Below are 14,973 nucleotides of genomic sequence, written 5' to 3'. Positions count from 1 at the left end.
AAGTTTCTCATAAAAATAATTATGAAAGTGGCCATGACAACATGGTTTATGAGAAATGTTTGATTCTTGATTTTACTAGAGACAATATTCAACATAAATAATTTAATGGGATTGAATGAATTGAAGAATATTTCTCTTTTTTCCCTTGGTAAATAACTACAAAAAATATAATAAGATTATCCCAATCTTCGTTTCCAAATGATAATCAAGGAATCTGAATATAAGAAAGCGTTGATGCAGCAAGCTCACACATTTATTATTATTATTTTGATTTTCCAAAATTCTTGGAGGTTTTTTTTTTCTTCAAAATCTTTAGGGGGAGGGGATTTTATCAGAAAGCTAACATATCTTATATTTCATTGTTTGAGTATGAAATATAGCGATGATCGATACTATTATGCAACAGAAGATATACAACTTATTGAATCTTTAAAAAAAATCAATGAAATGTGTTCAAGGTAATTTGATATAGATGTTCCTCAGAAGTTGAAATCTGGGCCTGGCTTGCTTCTGAACTCTTGCTTTCCATCTGCACATTATCTCCCCCCATGGCTTTGACCCAAATCTGTAATTTCATAGAGGTCATGGGCAGAAGTGGAGGAAGAACCACGCAATGAACCAACTGATGTTGAAAAATGAGCCTGACTCCCTCCCAAACTCTGGCTATGTATCTGGCTTGTACTGTCTCTTATATCTTTAAACCTTAAATCTTTACTATAACTACTTGCTTCAGGAATCATTTCTGGAATGGTAGAAGTTCCTTCCAGCATGCTTACCACTTCAGCCATTGTTGGCTTTATTGAGGGTGAAGCATCAGTGAATAAGAAAGCTACTTTAATCATCCTTTCTGCTTCTTCCTTGTTGAATTCAGATCCAAGCTTTTCATCTACTAGCTCCATTAAGCTTCCATTTTGCTGCAGCTGACAGGCCTGCAATGGAAATCATTATAGATACATATATGTATGTATAGCATGGAAGTTTTCCAAGTGATTTTAAGGGGTAATTAGTCATTACATATGCAAAATGCTCTAATATTTTATAAAGTACTTTAAAATTAAGAGAAATGTTATATATTGGATAAGTATCCACATTCCATCCACTAAATTTGATGTGGCGTGGTTCCTCCGTAGCATTTGGTGGACGGAAATGAGTTTTTAGGTTGGGGGACTACGCCCCATCAGATTTGGTGGATGGAGGGTGGATGCTTGTTCAGTTTATAGCTTTTCTCTAAAACAAAAGAACAACTAGTTTCATTTCTAGAGCAGATACAGAGCTACAAAGAATCAAAGAAAAATAAAGAAGCACAAGGTATTTTGGGCTACCAAAAATACAAATATCCCAAGAAAACTGAAAATGGAAATTGAGTGGCAGGACCATATCAGTCAAAGAATCTCTACTAGATGCAATCAACTGAGGGTACTATAAAAGTTAGAGAACTACCCAATCTAGAAGACAAGCACAATCACTTGCTGGCTCATAACTCATATTGTGCTTTCCACTAACAATTTTGAAAAAACGCTATGCCGACTCCAAAAACTTGTTTATCACAATTTATGCGGAATTAATATTATGAAGCAATAAACAATTCAATCACCCAAAATATATAAAGCAATAAAAAGGCAGACACAGATATTTTGGTTACGAAGAGGAAACCTTTTAGAAAACGTTCTAAAAGTAAAACCTCTCCGGAGCAGCCAAACCCAGGAAATCACTATCAAAAGATTATCCAGAGATTACAGACACTAGGAACACTTACAATCCTTTGCAAGACCTTGACTCTGTAAGATCGACAAGCCTCCAACTTGTCTCCTCACTCACAATCTTCTTCAACGTGATTCTCCTTTATCGAACCCTTCCGATAGACTTCAATTAAGCACACAATCAATACTAACAAAAATCCTCTAAGAGGATTCAATTTGGCTCACAACAAAATAATCACTCAAGCACAGCCTCACACGAACTCTCTGGGGGTGAAAATTCGTACTTCTCTCTTCTATAATGATGTATATATACCCCCGACAAAACCCTAGACCTAATCCACTTAAAATCACGTTTTTAGGCCTAAAACTTACGGGGTGTCCGGACATGTTAATGGGCGGTCCGGACACGGCTTTGCGGAGCAAGATTTTCGTTTCTGGAAATGAGGTCCGGACCCGGGGAATTGCGGTCCGGACCCAGCCTGTCCAGTCTTGATCAACAGCTCCGATCGATGGGCGTTTGTGGTCCGATTGAGCTGAAATTTTGCAGGGACGTTCATAACACATGAATCTACATTATGAACGGTGGAGATTGGATTCTGAGCATTCTATATCAGTGTTTGAGTCCATAAACAGTAGCCTGTGCATTTTGGAACTGAATTAAGCCAACACAAGAACTAACAAATTTCCAATGCCACAATTCCAAAACTGTAAACATCAGCTTTGTAGGTCAAATAACCCCAAAGAGCATATCAGGTGCCCATATATCCTCTGCATATATATGAAAATAAAAAATCATGAATATTGTCCACTTGACCATAAGAAGATACTGATTTAAACCAAAATAACAATAAAGCAGCCAAAAGGTCAGTTACAAGAAAACATCATGACTTACATCGTTCCAGCTACTCGGGTGCTGATGTGGGTTTTCTCACCTTCCTCAAGCCTAGCCAACCCAAAGTAAGAAATTTTAGGGTTTAAGTCCCTATCAAGCAGAACATTGGTAACTTTTATGTCTCTGTGAATGATCTTGAGTCTCGATTCATCATGGAGAAAAGCTATGCCTTTTGCAATTCCAATACAAATCTTCTGCCTTGTTGGCCAGTCCAATTTCAACTGATGGTTTTTAGAGCCTATTCAAGGTAAAATTCATTAACCTAAAAGTAATGGTAATTCTTAAGCCTGTACTATATTTTTATGATATAACACTATCAATTAAGAAAACAGCAGGGCATAATTCTCACCAAACAAGGCTCTTGAAAGGCTGTTATTTTCCATATATTCATATACGAGCAACATTTGATTGCCTTCAATACAACAGCCATAAAGTTTCACTAGATTTGGGTGTTGCAAACATGAAATCATGCCAATCTCATTCAGAAATTCGCAATTTCCCTGACTTGATTTAGATGAGAGTTGCTGTACAGCAATTACAGTACCATTGGATAACTGGCCCTACATCCCAGCCATGGAAAAAAGAAAAATTAAGACTCCTTAAGGAAGAACCATACAATAGTATGACTTACTATAACTAAAGGTTTAGCTTGAATACCTTGTAAACAGGACCAAATCCACCTTCTCCAATCTTGTTTGCAGGATAAAAGTTATTGGTGGCAACATTAATTTGCTTCAAACTAAAAGAAGCTGTTTGGAGCTCTAGTCCTTTAAAATCTGTCCAATGAGAGCAAAGTATACCTTAGGACTCTGTGAATCTGGTACTTTAACTGCGAAGTTGCTCTTTGGTATTATAAACAATTCTATAATCACATAGCAAGCCTTAAGTTCTAACAGTCAAGAGGTAGATTACACAAGTTTAATTAGTGACTTATTTTCTTCATCGATCTACGTAATAAGCTTTATAAAGAAATTAATAATCAATTGGAAAAATAAAATAATAGCGGAATAAGTAAATAAATGAGACAAGATATTTTACGTTGTTCGGTCTATGACATACATCTACAGATAAAGTCCTAAGGCAATCATACGAATCTGAAATGCTCAAAACTTCCTAGTCATAGTGCATATGACATTATTATACATACTAAGCACTTTAAAAATCAAACTTTATTCCACAACTCGATCGAAGGATTCCCTTCAAGTTCTAAGACATGAAAATCTATAGATTTAGAAAGTCTGCTCATATAATTTTTCAAAATTAAGCAAAGCTGTTTAATTTAGATTTGGAGAAATAAAAATGGGAGTGGGAAGAAGAGAAGGAGAGAAAGAGGGATATAGCATTCGAAAAGGTGAAATTACAATAATACCATTTTTGTTTACCAACCAACAGAAACAAAATGATTCTTAGAACAGTTTCATAATTCACTATGAACTACGCTTTAAAGGAAGAGCAAGTCATAATCAAATTTTTAGGCATGCATTGAGGAAAACAACCAGATTTCACTAAAATTTATAAGTGTTAAAAAAAAAAAAAAAACCCCTCCTAATGTGGTAGTCAAAACTGAATATCATATTTTAACAGATATCCTGCAAGTTTTAAACTATAAATAAATAAAAATAATTGGATGATTTCTCTAAATGATTAATAGAATAATATATGAAAAAAAAAAAAACAAAAAAAAAAACAAAAAAAACAGATTGATAAACTTAAGGGGGCTAAAGACCCTAAACACACTATACTTACATTCTTAAAATTAACATGAAAATGTGGTAGAGGGAGAGAGAGAGAGAGAGATTTTACTTGATTGTGTAACACATGCACAAAACAACGATTAAAGTGATCCAAAAGAATACATAGGTAATTTTTTCTGATTTTATCTGAAACAATGATTTGTGCAATTGATTACACGCAAACCTTTCTCTTTCCCAGTCTTTGCTTTGAAATAGCGTCTCCACAAAACGATACCCAATGCCAAGAATATGAGGCATACTACTACAACTCCTAAAATAATTAGTGCAATCTTCGCCTTCCCCCCTTCTGAACAAGGTATGAAGTCTGCCAAAAATAACCAAGTGAATATGCCAATCAGGAGTTAGTTTGGCAAGGAGGGAAGAAACTCGAACCATATTAATTTAAGGTGTAAAATTGAAATTAAAAAGCTGGGCTGCACTAAATAATAAAATTTTATTGGGGAAACTACATTTATCCTATTCAATTCAATGTCCTCTCAATGTTTCAGTTTTTGCAATGCCTCCGCCCGCCCCCCTCCCCCCCCACACAATCTACTAATGGGATTACAATGTCACCTTATATTGAAATCCTTTAATACTTTGATATAAACCATTAAATTTCAACTGGCATATAGTCATTACTCCTGATGAGTATTACTTCAAGCAAACCAAATAAACTATTTAACTTTATTCAAGTGACAGTAATGGGAAGAATCAACTCACTGGGGTTAACAGAAATAGCTAATATCAGGGGACCATAAACTCCAATTGCAGGTATTCGCGTTGTCCCTTTCCCAGCCCAATAGAAGCGGATTTCCAAAATATTTTCTGTAACACTGGCATTAAACTTTTTAATGACTGGTGTAACAACCCCAGCGGCTTCAGCTACTATATTGAAATCCTTCTCCACTAATATGTCCTGCAACACAGCAGTCCATTAACACCATCTTAGCAAGCTCACCCAAAGCAAGGGCTCTGAAGAACCTAGCTTGGTGCATCGTACATGTATGCTGACTCATGCAATAATTTGAACAATCCAATTGTTTAATGAGACTGAATACCAGAAATCATCAAATATCAGATGGTTGTACAATCTCATTAGAAGACCATAATTTGTTTTCCAAAAAAGTTAACCAACTTGTAAAAGGAAATGGTAAAAGATCAATAAAGCATCCCATCATCAATGTCTAGAATTCTCAAGTATGATCAGTTATATTATTCAACAGCTCCACCTGTACTACAGTATGGCAGTATGAGGAATCCAGCATACATGACACAAATGTGATTGCTTACCTGAATGTATATATCAAATAAGTGCCTCCCAAGACTGTTATACGTTTTGTCATTTGTGAATTTTATCTCTGCAAAGTGTAGACTAACAGTGTAATTCCCCTTTTCTAAACAATATTAATAATAAGTAAGAGAGAGAGGGGAAACACGGGCTGTACTGTACAATGCAGAGATGTTTGGTGATGACATGGTTGCAATGTAATCAGTGTTTTGGAAATCATTGTCATCCATGAAGTCTCCAGTGCTACTTAGTCCCCAGTTATCGTTGCCACTTGAAAAGAATCTCGCAGCACCACCGTCAGCAGCTGCATCTCCTTTATATGCAATGTCTCTTTCTTCAATGTCATCTCCGCCACAATTGATATATAAAGAATGCCAATCTGCCCAGAGATATTTGCACTAAAAAAATCAGAGAAAACAAACTCTAAAGATACCAAGATACCGGATGAATTTAAAAGGCCAAAAGAATAACACAGACGACTTCATGTTATCAATTAGAAAATTCATGTAAACTTGCATGGATAGCTGTCCTCAATTATAAACCATGTGCTTAAAATTGATTCATTGAAGCTCTGTTGTTTTAGGAGGAAAAAACTCAGTAAGGAATAGCTATTGAAATTTTGGATGTGATGATTACAATTGTTCCAGTTTTCAAAATCAAAATCTCATTTCAAGTAAGCGAGATTGCAACCCAGATGCATAGTTTGTAGCCAAGCATCTTTTTTTCTTGATTCTGAATAACAAATTTTTAAGATCTAAAAGTTAGTTTTTCTTTTCCTAATAAATCTTGCCAACCAATCAGAATAAAAACTTTCAAGCTAAAGTCCATATGAACCGGAACATTCTCAAAAATCAAAGGGAAACACCATATGCCTCTTAAAATCATAGCCCATAAGGTTTACATTGTCCATCTGCACAAATCATTGAATTGCTTTTCAATTAATTATTTATTTTTTAGGATAACATATCATACAGTTAAAGATGATAGGGATTCTAGGAGTTTGCTAATTATGGAGGAAATTTAACAAAAAATTGTGAAACACACATATTGTTTGATCATAGAAACTGAAAAGGCACACTTACATCGAGGGCACTTGAAATCTTCCATGCATGGACGAATCGCCCTTCTGGTTTAATAAGTTGACAAAAAGGAAAAGATTAGCACTACATGGACATCATTCAAAGTCAATACTACTGAGGGTGCGTTTGGGAGTGCGTTTTTTTAAAAATAATCTGCGATTTTAAATCAAATCGCAACTTTAGGGTGTTTGGGATTGTGATTTTAAAAACGCAAATTTTAAAATCGCAAAAAAATCTGCGATTTCCATAAGCTGATTAGAGGGTGCTTATTTGAAAAAGTGCGTATTTAAAACAAAATCACGATTTCTATTAAAAAGATATTTGACGCAGTAGTTACCTTTTTTAGAACGGGAATGAAAAAAATACCAAGAATACCCACCTAAAATATATTAAAACCCTTATTTTCTCTTTTTTTTTCTTCATCCTCTCTGTCTTGTTCATCCTTATTGGTAATTTGGTCATGAAACCGTAATTATATACTAATGTTATCCAAACACTCAATTGATAAAAAAAAAGTACTTTTTAATATGTTTTACCAAACGCCTGTGCGATTTTAAAAACGCAATTTTTAAAAACGTAATTTTTAAAATCGCACTTATTGAAATCGCACTCCCAAACGGGCCCTAAATGGAAAAAGATTGTCATGTTGAATAATACAGCTACTGTTAGGTCATGAAGCCAAAGAAGAAAAGGAATGTATACTGGCTTCACATGGAAAATGTAGAAGATCATTTCCTTTTTTTCTTTTGCTCAAGCATCCACCATCCTGAACCCCCTTCCCCCCAACCCTCTCTTTTCCAAAGAACATCTTGAATTCCAAATACATAATTTTGGGCCAAATTAGAGAAGACAAGAAAAGAAACTTACAAGCCACTTTCTTGCGAAGAACTTCGAAACAAGTTTAACTTCAGACCGCTGGTGAAACAAAATTTTGAAAAATAGAAAGTGAAATAAATATTAGTACTTGATTTCACCTTATTGTAGTATAAAAGGTGAAATTAAACAGATAATGATATTAACAAAGAAGGAATAATTTTTCTTTACTGACGAGGTTTGGCAAGCAGGCTGCTCTACGCTTTGCCTTGTGAAGTTATTGTACGAGAGATCCCTGCATTCCCAAAAGAGGAAAAAAAAAAAAAACTTCAATCTTCTTAAAATGATGCATTTCTATGCATAAAGAGTGTCGATTCTTATTGTAACTCTGAATTTGACAAGTGTCCCTCAACAATTTCTCTTTTAGATTTCAGAATTTATTCTTAAGGGCAATATCAAAAAGTTCTCTTAATATGGCTGATCCACGTATCTTTGGAATCAATAATTTCTTTTAAGTCTTGCATATTTTTATTAACCTTCATCCTTAAAATGTATCCAAACAAGCTTCCTACTGCACGGCTACCCTACATTGGTGGTGCATTCAATATGGTAACTTCTATGCTATTTAACCTAGCTACTAGAATATCTAATGCTCTGATCTTCACCAAATGTAGTGGCACTTTCAATATCTCCAAAAATAGTAACTTCACGCCTCATTTTCAACGAGAGTTGACAAATCTAAGACACATTCAAAGACAAACAGTAGACAATAACTGTACATGAACCAAAAAGAAGATTTAAAAGGGTAGCATCCAAGATGAGAAACATACACGTTAGCTCCTTTCATCAAGATCGACTCCGGGGCATTTCCACTAAGCAAGTTACTGCTTAAGAAACTGATGAAATACACATCGCACAATTAGAATGTTAATGTTAATAATAGGACATGATTAAGGGTTTGATCACATCGCAAAAGTCTTGCATTCATAAAAATATCTGCCCGGGACATGATCGGAACTCGCCCGGCACCTGACCAGGACCTGACCGGACCTGCTCTGGACCTGCTCTGGACTTGATCGGGACTTGCCCGGGACTTGACTGGGACCCGCCCTGGACCGGCCCGAGATATCGCCGAGACCTGATTGGGACCCATCGTGCAGGTCCCAAGCAAGTTCCGACAGGTCCAAGTCAAATCCCGGGTAGGTCTCGGTCAAGTCCCCGGCGAGTCTCGGGTGGGTCCTGGGAAGGTCCCGGCGGGGTCCCAGGCAGGTTCCAAACAGGTTCGGTCGAGTCCCAAGTAGGTTCTAGGCAGGTCTCGGGCGGGTCCGGGGCAAGTCATGTGCGAGTCCCAGGCAGGTCCGGTCGGATCCTGGGCAGGTCCCAGTTAGGTCCCGGCAAGGTCCCAGGCGGGACCCGATCAGGTCCTAGCGAGGTCCCGGTCAGGTCTTAGGCGAGTCTCGGTCAGGTCCTGGCGGGGTCCTTGGCAGGTCCCTAGCGGGTCCTAGCCAGGTCCTGGGCAGGTCCTAGGCGGGTCTTGGGGAGGCCCCAGGTGTGTCCCGATCAACTCCCGAGCGGGTCCCAGTCAGGTCCTGGGCGGTTCTCCATTAGGTTCCGAGTGGGTCCTGGGCAGATCCCCGTCGGGTCCTGGGCGGTTCCCAGTCAAGTTCTGGGCGAGTCCTGGTCAAGTCCCTACGGGGCCTGGGCGGGTCTTGGTCAAGTCTCGGGCGGATTCCGGGCAGGTCCTGGTAAGGTCCCAGGTGGGTCCCAGTCAAGGACCAAGCGGATCATGGGCGGTCTTAGCATGGTCCGCCAATTCTAGAATGAGATACTGAAAGTTGGAAAATGGTTTACCGTTTTCAAAACTGTAAACCATTTTCTTAAAATTAAAGAAGAATTTTCAGTCAAAAGGAAAATATTTTCCGTTGATTATTATTTTACGTCGTGCCGAATACCCGTAAATACGTAAAACATTTTACCGCGAAACAAATGGAGCCTAAAATAAAAAATAATAAAAAAAAATTAATCAATAAAAAAACTAAAAAAATTAATCTTTAAACAAAAAAAAAAAAGAAAAAGAAAAGAGTTGGCCAATTGGGAGCCAACCCTGAGGTGGCGTGGGGCGGCTCTCTCCCCCTGCTACCCTTTCCTTTTTTTTTTTTTTTACTTTCATACGACATGGAGCGATTTGTAATAGGCCAACCACAAAGTTTGATTTTACATTTATCCATATTTTTTATACCTTTATTCCTTTTTTTTTTTTTTTTTTTAAGAAATAGTTTAGTTTAATTTTTATTTTATCAAATTTTTTATTTTAGTTTTTAAAAGAATAGGGGTATTATATGAATATATAAAAAGTGTGGTCTTTTTGACACACTTTGATAGTTTGATGGGCTATTTTAATACATTTTGAACATTGTGAGGCTCTATCACAAATGACTGTTAGTTTTGGAGGCCGCTTTTTTTATATTTTTTCCTTACTCTTCTAAATATCATTATCATAATTAATTTATATCACTTACTAAAATCGTAAATTTTATACATAGGATCTCATCATTCAGAAGCAAAATAAATAATGATTCAACCGCTTGTCAAAAGATAAGATTGTGATGTAAAAAAGAAAAATGCACTCACAATTTCTCGGAACAAAATCTCCTTCAAGAAAATAAATAATTGGGGAAACTTTACTTATTCCCATGAACTTACGTACATTTTGTAAACACCCTCCCAATATTCGAAGTCTCTCACTTTGAAGTATCAAACTTTCGTTTCGTTCCAAATACCCCATACCATTAAATATTGCCATTAAATTAAACGGAAAAATGAGTAAAATGAGTAAGGGTATTTTAGTAATTTTACACCCTTCATTAGGATTTAACAGAAAATCCTAACAGAATGAGGAAAGTGGAAGGAAATTAAAGTTCGATACATAAAAATGTGAGACTTTGAATATTGGGGGGGGGTGTTTGCAAAAGACGCGTGAAGGGTAAGTAAAGTTTCCCCTAAATAATTCTACTTAACTCTTACACCTCTTATTAGAGCAAACTAACACTGCATTAATATTCAAAAACCATACTTAACACCAACAAATATTCCATAACATATCAAAACACTTCTCTTAGGGAGAAAATCTCCCCCAGTGGGCTCCATTTCTTTACACTTATTTATAATGTGCTATCAACCACTCACAATGTGATATATGTTGACGATTTTTTGCACTATGAATAAATGGAGAAATGAAGACCTGCATAAGGGGCTCTTCTTCCTCCTCTCCTACGAGCCCTCCCCCAGGGGCTTCAAAAGATCTCTCCATCCCACGTCTCTCTCTCTCTCTCCCAGAGACACATCTCTTTCTATCTCTCTCTCTAACCCTTCGCTCTCCCCATAAATCTAAGACACATTACTCACCATTCACATACTAATTTATATATGAATAAAGATGTTGACTTCAGCATCGGAGAGTCTTTGGTCTTAACTAGAGACTTTCTGATCTTGCCCTTGTTTTGCAAGAACACCATTTTCATACAGGAAGTCCTCTCATAGTTCAACCATGAAGAAAACTCGTTGGCTAGCAAATCCTCGAACTGAAAAACGCACCAACAACTTCTAAAAGGAAATCAAAGCCTAGATATTGTTAATAAGCCTACACCTAACAGTACATTAGGTATCTGAATTTAATAATGCACACTTGCATACATTTCTCTTGGCAAGTGAAAATAAGTAAACCACAATTAAAGAAGTTCAAAAGTCAAGACAACCTACTCTTTGTGCATCATTTACTCCTTAAAATTGATTATGTGGAGGCAATTAAGTCAATTTGAGAATCAAGCAATTGATACAGGCTGTACCTGTTTTTCTCCCTCTTGTCCTACACAAACAACCTTTCCACCAAAGGATTCCCACTAAAAAGAGTAGTAAGCATACTGCTCTAATTGCAACCCCGGAATGATATCAACAGTTTGCTTGGTTCTACCACCATTTGGACAAAGCTTGAAATCTGCACAAAAAACAAAATTAACCAATTATGTTTCGTAGCAAAGGACTTAAAGTGAACGAGTGGGGCTGGTAAAACAGGTACCTGAAAAATAAATAGGTACCCGTTTATCCTATGCGTATAACTATTTTTTATGACGCCTATATGAACCTTATTATAAAAAAAACATGCATAGGATAAACGGGTCGTAAATGAGTCATATCAGGTACTTGTTTTGCTAGCCCGAACAAGACAAGAAAGCTTGGCCAAATAAATAAGTGCTAATAATTGATTATAAGCGATTCTCACAATTGAAAGCTAGCTCTAGCTAGGACTGTCCATGAATTATTAGAAAAAAAAAAAAATGATCACATTAACGCTGCATTTTATATTTTTTTATATTTGGTGTAATGAGATATCAATATATACCTATACACATTTACAGTCTGTTGTTAAACTCTTTTAAGCTATCATAAATGAGTATGTTTACATTTATTTTTATTACCTATTTGAAAAAAATAATAATAATAGATATTGATTTTTTTTTTTTCGTGAGTTTTTTAAATCTTTTTTCCTTTTTTTTTTTGTTAAGTATTTGTTTTGGATATTTTATGTGTATTTGAGTGCGCCATTTACATTTTCTTGTAATGTTTAGACGCTTGGATTGCCCTTATTTCATGAGTTAATGTTTTACCATGTATTTTTGTGGCACAGCTCCCCATCTTTTGTAGCCACAGAGAGTATCCACTGTGTGACAAAGGTATGGGAATGCTGGGAGGTTTTAATTTTTTTTTTTTATCAACTCTTTTCTCTGGTTGAAGGAATTGGGTGTTTTTATGAGTTGGCTTTCTTGTATTTATAGGGAGGAAAAATCAAGCCAGCTCCATTTATTTCAGCGTAAAATAATTTTTGTAAAATATTTTTGATATTTTCAAATGTTTGATGCGACGAAAAAATTTTTTTGGTTTGACCAACAAATATTAGTTTTTAGATCGTGTTTGTACCTTTATGTTTGTGCAAGAATATTTTGTTGGTCAGACCAACAGATGTAGTCTTGTTGGGATACTTGTTGGATTCTATCCACTTGTGCCATTTGCTTTAGTTTGGATAGATACAGAAATTAAGTTGGGCGACAAATAGTATTGACAAGAACTAAAGGCCACCACTTCTCCAAATAGTCACAACTTGTCCATTTAATTTCTTATGATGATGGCCGGCAAGAAACAGAGCCACAGCCCAAAATTTCATAGGTTTACATGATAAACTGTTTGCTTTATACTCTGTTAGAAATATCTAAATTTTTGGTTGCTGCCATTTATAATTCCTTATATATATCAGCCTCTCTTGTCCATCCTTGAGTGCCACACTAATCCCATCCCAGAACCTCAACCAGCATAAACTACTCATGGACAGAACTTGTTTCCTATTCCTCAGTGTCGAACTGCTTTTAGCACAATGTTACATGGCTAGTTTAGGAAATGCTGTGGTTCCTAACATTGCCACGGATCAATTTTCTCTTCTTACCTTAAAAGCTTGTTTATAATGTTTTGACAAACAATTGGTCTACTGGGACTAATGTTTGTAGTTGGATCGGTGTCACTTGTGGTTTTGGTAATCATCGAGTCACAGCCTTGAACCTTTCTGACATGGGTCTTGTAGGAACCATTCCTCCTCATATAGGAAACCTTTCATATCTTGTTTCTATAAGCATGAAAAACAATGGTTTTCATGGCTCTATGCCTAATGAGCTGACTCGTCTGTACCGGTTGCAACACTTATCCTTATTTTACATTAAAATAAAAAAAAATAAAACCATTTATGATAATTTATAGAATAAAAGGTAGTTGATTGTAGATCTTTCAACTTTCTTCCTTTCGTTTTTTTTTTTTTTAGACTTTTTTTTTTTCCTTTTCTTTTTCGGTGCACGAATGTTTTTTTAATTACTTCTCCTTTTAAATAGTTGTTTCCATGTGATTAGTGTTAGGGATGGCCACACCCTTGACTCAATAATTGTGCAAACTCCATAGAATAATAATGGAATGATAAATGCAAGAGATCAACACACAGTATTTATGTGGTTCGGCAATGGGCCTACATCCACGGAAGTAACTCCAATCAATCCACTATAAACAACTTGTTACAGTGGTGTTTACTCAAGTTATGCAAAACTTGAGTTAATACAAGAGTAAAACAATACAGAGAGAAACAACCTCTGTTGAAACTAATATACACTCTTAGTGGTGTATTAAAACACTCTTTTCTTCACTCTCTCTCTGGAGTATAATTGAAGCTCTCTTGACTTCTTTTCTTGTGTGTGTTGTTCTTGATCTTCCTCAAGCATCAATCGTCTAAGGCATAAGGCCCCTTGGCTATTTATAGCCAAAGTTAGAATCATCTAGATGATGAACTTCACCCCCAAGTTAGAACCTTCTAGATGAATGAACTTGGCCTCCAAGGTAGAACCTTCTAGATGATGAAGACAAATTGAGAACCTTCTAGATAAATAGAGAATCATCTAGATACATCTTGAAGAGAACCTTCTAGATGGATGGAGAACCATCTAGATAAATCTTTGAAGAGAACCTTCTAGATGGATGGAGAACCATCTAGAATAATCTTTGTAAAGAATCTTCTAGATGGATGGAGAACCATCTAGATAAATCTTTGTATGACTTGCTCCATTTTGTTTGATCAAAATCTTATATTAAGTAGGGAAAAACCTTGTCGGCAGCCAACAAATCTCCCCCTCCCTACTTAGAGGAGCAAGCCATGACTAACTTCACTCACAGGAAGTTTAAACCGGCTAACTGGGAACATAGCTCATGCTTCCCAGTCAGAACCACTTTAGTCAACATATCAGAGGGATTCTTTTCTGTATGGATCTTTTCAAGCTTCATTTGCTTCTTGTCTATCGCCTCACATAGCCAATGATACCTCACATCAATATGCTTCATCCTTGAGTATAACTTGGAAGTACCCTTCAGACATCTTAAGATCCATTTCACAGCTTCCCAATAGTCTTTACCCAGATTTGGGAGAAAGCTGTTGATAGTACCTACAGCATGTGCAATGTCTGGTCATTTGCACACCATGGCATACATAAGACTCCCAACAGCTAAGGAATAAGGAATGACCTCCATTGCTTTCTTCTGTGCAAAGCTTTTATCTACTAACCGTGCTTTGTGCTTTGCTAGTTTTCCACTACTATCCCTTTTCAGCTTGAACACCCACTTGTTCTTCAGTGCTTTTCTTCCTTTAGGAAGTTCTACCAACTCATAGGTATCATTTTTCTGTAGGGAATTCATCTCTTCTTGCATGGCTTTTACCTAGCAGATTTTATCCTTATGAGATTGTACTTCTTGGAAACTCTCTGGCTCCCCCTCTTCAGTAAGCAAAATATATTCTGAAGTAGGATATTTGGATGACGGTCTATGCTCTCTTGTAGATCTTCTAACCTGAGATCTTGAATCTTCTTGATCATGAGGATGCTCCCCC

The 14,973-nt window shown here is 36.4% G+C and overlaps 1 pseudogene; it reads right to left on the bottom strand.

The window, feature by feature from the left end:
* Positions 1-265: 265 nt before the first annotated feature.
* On the bottom strand, positions 266-7,607 carry LOC132169360 (probable LRR receptor-like serine/threonine-protein kinase RFK1; annotated as a pseudogene).
* Between the last annotated feature and the right edge of the window lie 7,366 nt (positions 7,608-14,973).

The sequence above is a fragment of the Corylus avellana genome, chromosome ca2 (genome assembly GCF_901000735.1).
Source record: "Corylus avellana chromosome ca2, CavTom2PMs-1.0".
NCBI classification, from domain to species: domain Eukaryota; kingdom Viridiplantae; phylum Streptophyta; class Magnoliopsida; order Fagales; family Betulaceae; genus Corylus; species Corylus avellana.
This window is presented reverse-complemented; position numbering and strand designations above follow the sequence as displayed.